The 8,637-nt window shown below is 34.3% G+C and overlaps 1 non-coding gene across 1 annotated transcript; it reads left to right on the top strand.

Moving 5' to 3' along the window:
* The first annotated feature begins 7,305 nt into the window (after window positions 1-7,305).
* Trnav-uac (transfer RNA valine (anticodon UAC)) lies at window positions 7,306-7,377 on the top strand. The gene has a single exon. It is a non-coding gene; the product is annotated as a tRNA-Val (tRNA).
* The last annotated feature ends 1,260 nt before the right edge of the window (window positions 7,378-8,637 follow it).

Genomic DNA, 8,637 nt, shown 5'->3' with positions numbered 1-8,637 from the left:
TCACGATGAATTGCTGTATGTCCTCGTCTAATTATGGTATGTTCTTGTCTATTATGTTCGACATTATGTTTTTTCATCAGAGATGATACTGCACCAGGAAATTCCTTGCCAGGATCAACCTGTAATAGTTGTGGCCATCGTAAGGGTCCTCGTTGATAAATTCGTTCAAAGCAGCTACAACTTCAGCAGCTGTTTTAGCTGATAATGGCTCTGCTTCCTTATATCTACATGCAAAGTCAACGACAGTCAACGCGTATTTGTATGTTAATTGAAGTCTCCCAATTTTTGATAGTATCGTGTGGTAAAAATAGAATATCTGCTTGAAGAACTTCCTTAGGAGTGCTGACATCAAAACGTGCATGCTGATTTAGTTTAGGTGGTGGTATAACAATTTGCCGTATTGCCTGTCGTGCTAACCATTTTGCAGCAGCAGAATGCGTTTTTCTCCTGGGTATTTAGCCCAAGGAGTTCCTGAAAATTTTGACAGCTTTTGTTGAATTGTCTCCATATGAATGGTTAAAGATGAGCCCAAGTGTGCGGATCTAACACCCACTCTTACTCCATCAAGTCGTTCCCTCGTAATTCTCGCGGAGGTGGAATTGCTGTCATCACAAAGAACTCCATGATAAAACGTCTTAACTACACCACAACATTCAATTTCGACCACACATCGTTTGAACTAGTCCAAACCACACTCACACTTGAGCAAAGGTCAGTCCATTTTGCTGCTTGAGTGCTTAGAGCCATTATTGCCTTCACTAACTGATGTTATTAATACCTCTCTCTCATCCGGGGAATTCCCATCATTTTTCAAAACTGCCATTCTAAAGCCTCTGCTGAAGAAACCAACACTAGACCATAACGATTTGAAGAATTACCGCCCAGTTTCTAATCTCCAAGTCATATCAAAAATCTTAGAAAAGGTTGTTCTATCCCAGCTTGTATCTCATCTAAATTCAAACAGTCTTTTTAGCAATGTGCAATCTGCATGTCGCCCTTGCCACAGTACTGAAACTACTCTTCTAAAAGTGGTTAATGACATTCTCTCTGCTTTGGATAGCGGAAAGATTACAGTCCTCACCCTCCTTGATTTGGCTGCAGCATTTGACACACTAGACCATGCTATATTACTTCACCGTCTCCAGCATGCATTTGGCATTCATGATACAGCCTTACCGTGGTTCAATTCATACTTGGTCAACAGGACACAAATTGTATCTGCAAATGGGATACACTCCAGCCCAGTTGATCTATGTTGTGGTGTTCCACAGTGGTCTGTTCTTGGACCTGTTCTCTTCATTCTGTACACTCAGTCGCTCTCAAGTGTCATAGATCATCATCCAGTGTCTCTCCAATTGTACGCTGATGACACCAAAATGTACAAATCTAGCCATCCAACTGAAGTTGATGCTACCATCCAAGGTATAGAGAAGTGCATTTCTGATGTGAAATCATGGATGACATGTAACAAGCTGCAGATGAATGATGATAAAACTGAGGCCATTCTGATCACAATAAAAAGACTTTCTCATTTACATCCTTGACCTCAAACAATAAATATCAGCAAGGCCAACATTAAATTCACACAATCAGTACGAAACCTAGGTGTTACTCTGGACAGTACTCTCACATTGCACCAACATGTCATGAACATATGCAAGGCTGCATATCTTGAGTTGAGACGCATCAGCTCAGTTCGCAAATATCTTTCAGTTGATGCCACTAAAACACTTGTGTGTTCATTAGTACTTTCAATACTGGACTATTGGAACTCAATTCTGTCTGGTTCATCTCAATATCTACTCCAGAAACTTCAAAAAGTTCAAAACACAGCTGCTCGGATCATACTTAGAGTATCACGATCAGAGCACACCTCCCCGCTGCTCTGTACCCTAAACTGGCTATCCATTCGATCCAGAACCAAACACAAAATTTGTTCTCTGTGCTACGTTTCACTGTCGGACTCTAGTACAACATACCTATCCGCCCTCACCCATGTGTACACACCAGCAAGATACTTACGTTCCTTTTCTGACAATCGTATACTCTTTATTCCCACTATGAAAACAAAGTCATATGGACAGCGTTCTTTTGCATACCAGGGCCCAGCAACGTGGAATTTATTGCCCACTGAACTTAGACACAAAGACACAGTGATCACATTCAAGAGGGCTCTCAAAACTCACTTATTTCGACTGCAAGAACAAACTTAAAGACCTAATAATGTTTACTACTTGAAATATTCTCAGCATGTTTTTGATTTTTTAATGTTTTTCTAATTTCACGGTGTTTGTTTTTGTAATAATATTATTATATGTTTTTTATCTTATAGGTGTTGTCTAATGTTGTAAAGCGCTTAGAGCTTCTAAAGATTAGGCGCTATACAAAGTCCTCATTATTATTATTTATTATTATCCTTACGTTGAATTTTAGGTAAAAACGAAAAAAATATTCTGTTACTTATTGCACATTTTCTACCATATTCTATTTTTTCCATTTTTTTGTTGTAACAGTGGCCAAATCAGTGGTTGGAGTTTTAACACTACAACGTAAACAATATAGATTCACGTATATTTATAATATGGATGTAATTGATTCTCAGCGACACGAAAGCAAGAGCCAGTAAAACATATTTCAGCATTACCTTATTCTATCAGAATGATTATAATAGGTCCATCTGGGTCCGGTAAAACGCAATGACTGCTTAATCTTATAATGAGATGGTTAAAGTGGGACAAGTTGTATTTAGTTGCACCATTAGTCGATGATAAGAGATGTTATGATGTACTTAAAGATTTTAATGAAAATGCAAAATTGTTAAATGAAGATGGTGACGACATTATTAATTTTATAACCGATATTGATGAAGCACTGAGTGTTGACAATTGATGAATTAGATTGATTTGATAATAATCTCGTAGTATACGGTGATGTGATGCTGGATAAACAATCAAGTCCAGCTAGAATATTTTCCAGAGGCAGACATAAAAATACGGATAAAATTTATGTCACTCAACGATATACACAAATACCTAAAGTGATCAGAGATAAATGTAACATTTTAGTTGTATTTAACGGAGTTGATACACATACTCTGAGAAATATTCATCAGTGCAGACTATGCACACACACACACACACACACACACACACACACACACACACACACACACACACGGCATGAATGTCTTTCGTATCGTCAATCTGTGACATAAACACGATCAATACATGAAAGGTGCGTGATTATTGGAATTTAAGCCGATACATTATACTGACTCAAAAGCGCACACTAAATATGTCTGTATTTATCGCTAAAAGTAGGCACAAAATCTTAATATATATTATGGTATATTAGGATATAGATGGTGTATACATACATACATACATACATACATACATCCATACATCCATTCATACATACATACATACATACATACATACATACATACATACATACATACATACATGCATACATACATGCATTCTCTAACGCATGATCGGTACCATGTACTGTATTCTCAAATAACGCTAAATACAATGGTTATGAAAGCAAAATGTGTTAACGCATACATGTACAGTATTAATTTATGTGTGCTTTTGGTGTTCATCAATTAATAACTTGTGGTCCCTATGGTCACTGAGATTTTCTCCTGTCGCTGATTCGCAAACAGTTTTAGAGATTACTTTCTTCGAATCTTTTGCACTGCATCATAACACAATGGAAGCCAATCTGTTTAAACAGGTGAATTATCTCGTCTTCAAACTGTGCAATTGATTCATCTAAATTGATTTAGATAATCTTAAACTGAAACTTCAAAATCACTATGACGATAAAATAATCAATTTGTCAGGAATGATTCATTGACAGGCATCATATATATATGTGTGTGTGTGTTTAGCAATAGCTCCAAAACGACAAGCTCAATATTCTAACAGCAATAGGCCACATCCAAGCCAGTAAACTGAGCGTTAGATACTAGTTGTACGTCTTTAAAAATTCTTAGAGCTGCACGAGTACCATTGTGAAACAGCCTTTTATTGTCACACTTACAGCAGCAGTTCTGATAGGTCATAGGCAACTGTAAGATTCCTTCATATTTGACCAGTTACACATTTCAATGTACAATTAAACAGAAGGTTAAAATTGTTAATAATGCTTTACAACAAGTAATCTATAATCTGAGGCAAATATGTCATAAATGCCTGACTAAATTAGAATGGAAAATATTTTTGATATCCGAGATGAGTTATGTGAGGAAAAAAATCTCTTTAGATCGTCAATGTTTAACAGCGACCAGGAAAACCTAGCATCTACCTTAGAAGAGAGCACACCTTTTCATGATAACATTGCTCAAGTAAACGCTTCATAAATCTATTGATTCCTATGTCAAATTATTCAGCGATTTCAGATATAAATCTATTTTCTGAGCATATTTTTCAAATAGAACCAATATTAATATTTGACATATACAGATTCCCAGTCGTGGCTATCATATCGTAAATAGCAAACTATTAATATTCTAAGCAGGATAGATAGAAACGTCAAAAGTGTAAAGCTCCAAAAATTGCATTCCATAAATGGGTATCTACTTCATTACCAAACAAATCCTACCCAGGCCGACCCCATTATCTGTTCTATCATTGCATTTCAAAATACAAGAATGCTTCATGACCAAAACATTCGGTAAATTAGAAAATATTGAAACATTATGTAAAATAAAGGTAAGACATAATCCACGAAACTTTCATTTAAATAAGGCTTCTATTCTTCACACACAGGCGCGCAAAAAGTACATCCATATATTTCCGGAATTTCTCACCATACCAATTCCCCATCAACTCACACATAATGGCTAAAAATGACAGTACTCCATAGTGACTCATCAAACACTCAGTATTACTTTAACTGGTATAGTTGTGACTAATACAACGAAAAAGCTGGTGGCGATATAGCTGGAAATAACCGTCTCATTGTTATTCCTTTATTGCCAACACTTTTACGTGTTACTTTCGCCATCTTGAATTTTTCCACTTTTATCAGCCATTCATCTGTGCGTGCCTGACCTCGTGAGCGGAACATTATGGGAGGCCAAGGTAGCACGCTATCAATATCATAACTAAATTAAAAAAGAAAAGCCGCTGCATATAACGGCTTGTTGTATTTCTATTAATATTTCATGCATGGAATTCAATAGTGTTGGGAAACTCAAGATAAACTCGTGCCTTACATGTCCAATACAGACAAAAAAATATACGTCATACAAAATATTACGTGAAAATTCCATTGAAAATAAATATCATTTTCCCGTAGAGTTGTACTGAAATTGCCTTATCGGAGCATCATAGGACGCTAAGGTACTAGGCTAAGAAGAATTTGTATTTTGAGCTCCAGGCTGTGAAATTGTATGACTGTTAGAAAATGAGGCAAATAACACCAAAATTGAACAATTTTATGAACAAAATTCCTAACTGATCGATGTTGTGTTTATTGTGAGTTTGATAACTTAAAATATAATGTAAAAAATGTTTTAAAATTGTTTCTTTTCTTCAAATCCATCTTGGCTATTTCCTTGTCCGCTTTCCGACAAACATCGCCTCCAGACGGAGACACTATTTTAAGTTCATCATACAGAGGATGTGTATAACGGTACCTGAGACGAAACCAGTCAGAAGAAAGTGCGTGTGATTGCCTTGATAAAATTTTCAACTGTAATGCAGTGACGTATTTACATTTGATGTTAGAAAGTTGTAGTAGCTTTGGATTCTGCTACTCTTTAATGAGAAATTTAACAAATCTGAATTTACAATGGACCCCTTTCACAATACCCTTTACGGACAAGTTGCCGCTCCTGATATCGGACGCTAAAACTCAAAACGGGACTATCACTGCTTGATGAATGTTCTATATATTTACTTGGAAGTGGAGATCGGAGTTGGAAAGTCTGAATAATATCATGAAATCGTGTACATGTACTTTAATGTTGATAAAAAATATGAGCATTCAAAATAATAATAATAATAATGATAATAATAATAATAAATAATAACAATAATATTCATGCAAGGGCGATCGCAGAATTATTTTTTGGGTGAGGAGGCAAACTTATAGTGATCAGCAATTAAGTTTTACGGATGTAGGCCAAATCTTCTTTCGCGATGAAATCCAGGGAGTGGGGACAATTTCCCCTTTTTGCGGGCGTCAATGCTATTTCCCCCAGTAGATTTATAAAAAATAACATGCATAGACAAGCAAAATAAAAATATCTCATTGAAATTGATTTTATACTGAAAAAAATTTTTAAGAATGTATTTTATCTTCTTTTGCACCAAGCCAATTAAACAAGCTCTTTGAAGCTTTAGTAATATGCATCAAATCATCTTTTAGAGATATATACAGTTTATCTATCAAGCGTGTTTAGTGGCATATACAATTTAGCTATTAATGCATGTTTAGAGGTATAGACAGTTTTGCTATCAAAGCAATGTTTCAGGTATGGAATTTAAATAAACTTTAACTAAATGCAGTGGGAAAAAAAACACTTCTTGCAAATTCAGAAGACAGCAGACCTCACCTCCCACCCTTTCTGTTGAACTTAAATTAATATCCAATTTCCCCTTAGTCCCACTGGACTAAGACCAACTTTCGTCTTTAGTGATATCTACTAGTCTCCAATGTAATAATGTTAGTTTCAAAACCCTGAAAATGTCTACATAAACCGATTTTCAGTATCCTGGATCTAAGTCTGACAATTATCTAAACAATTTTAATTTTAAAAAAAAATTTTCCTTTAGTTTTGACATTTAAATTTTAAAACAGTATTCGATTGTTTTTTGGTATTTTAATTAACTTAACATTATTGGATAGTTTCGGTATAATATTATTCTATTGTATTGGAAGTTAATTTAAAGAAACTACAATATTCTATAGCTTTGTTCGTTTAATTTAAAGTCAATTTATTCAATTTATTTTATTATTTTAATTTAAAATAAAATCATTCTTTTTTACAACTATGATGCATACTTTTCCTGCAAATTAGGGTGTACGTACGCGACACTATCATAGCCATTTGTCTGCTGACGCTAAACAGATTGAAGTTTTCTTTTAATTCTTTGACGTTTTAAACAATGTAAATCCTCCAGGCTAAGTTCTGACATTTGGATTGTTCTCTTACAAGTGAATGCATCGTTTTGGAAGTTCGAGATTTTGCGAGATAACCCGAGGGCGTTATTTTAAGGTATTCTGAATCTGGTCTTATTAGGATTTACCAATATATAATTACCATCCCATGAGAGCATTAAAGCAAGGAGTTCCATGGTGAAGTGGTTATCACGTCTGCTTTACACGCAGAAGTCCTGGGTTCAATCCCCAGTGGAACTATACTGTACTTTTGATGCGTAGGTCACATATTAATAATAACAATAAACAACTTATTTTCAAACAACGACAGAAGAATTTATTATTTTATTATACTTAGAAACGTTAAACAACAAGAAATAACAACACAACGTTGATTTATTTATTTATTTATTTATTTATTTATTATTTAGTATGCATTAATTATTAATCATTATCTGAAAACTGTTTATTATGTATTTATTCATGATAAATTTATAAATGTTTAATGTATTATTTATTTGTTATTTAGTTTTAATTTTTTATTTATTATTGATATATTATTTATTTAAATATCTATTTATGTACGTGTTTTATTTATTAATAATTCATTTATTTATTTATTATTTATTTATCTATTTATTTATTTTTTTCATTTATTCTCATTTAGTTTCTTTTATTCTTATTTCATTTCTTCTCGTTTCATAACAATCTCATTGGGGATCAGAGATCTTTCAATCTCATCAAAATGGGATAATCTATACATAGACATAGATATGCTAATATATATGCACAGTGGAACCCCTCAACACCGAAACCCCTTTGGACATCCTCCCCAATTTTTCCGTTCATATAAGTATTAGGTTTACTGACGATATTGCAAATGTACGTGCAATTGTGGAGAGAGAGAGAGAGAGAGAGAGAGATGTTCATACAGAAATACAGTGTTCTTCACTTAAAACATCGGAAGAATGAGATACTTTTTAACTTTAATACAAGTCCTTTAAAAATACGAATGATACCCTACAACGTATAAATAAATACTCGGTATATTTAATATTGTTCACAGTTCAAGGTCTTCGTTTCAGAAATGTATGGAGCATTGTCTAGTTTGTTTCTTAGATATTTCTATAACTAATATGGTTGTATTAACAACTCCATCTCTTATACTGAAACCATTATGCTCATCCTTAGCACCTAAGGAAATTTTTAATCTCTGTACAAGAACTAAAACTCCAGGTTTTGTCATTGAGTGAATCTGACTTTTAGGATATTGTTGTGTCAGTCTCCGTCGGCAAAGCATTGAAAGCGAGGCCACATGCCTAGTTTTAAATTAAGCTTCGGTTTATGGGGGTTTTTAAGCGTAAAATTGAAATTTGGGATAGAAGTTTGTTCGATATTCGAAGTTGAGGAGTTTCAGTAGAACGACAACAAAAAACCAACCCCCTTAGCAAACACCTGGAGCTTATAGAAATATATTTGTTAAAGATCATTATAAATTACTCAATGATCGAGGAGAGTCAG

The sequence above is a fragment of the Sinohyriopsis cumingii genome, chromosome 12, assembly GCF_028554795.1.
Source record: "Sinohyriopsis cumingii isolate HCF-2022 chromosome 12, ASM2855479v2, whole genome shotgun sequence".
NCBI classification, from domain to species: Eukaryota; Metazoa; Mollusca; class Bivalvia; order Unionida; family Unionidae; genus Sinohyriopsis; species Sinohyriopsis cumingii.
This window is presented reverse-complemented; position numbering and strand designations above follow the sequence as displayed.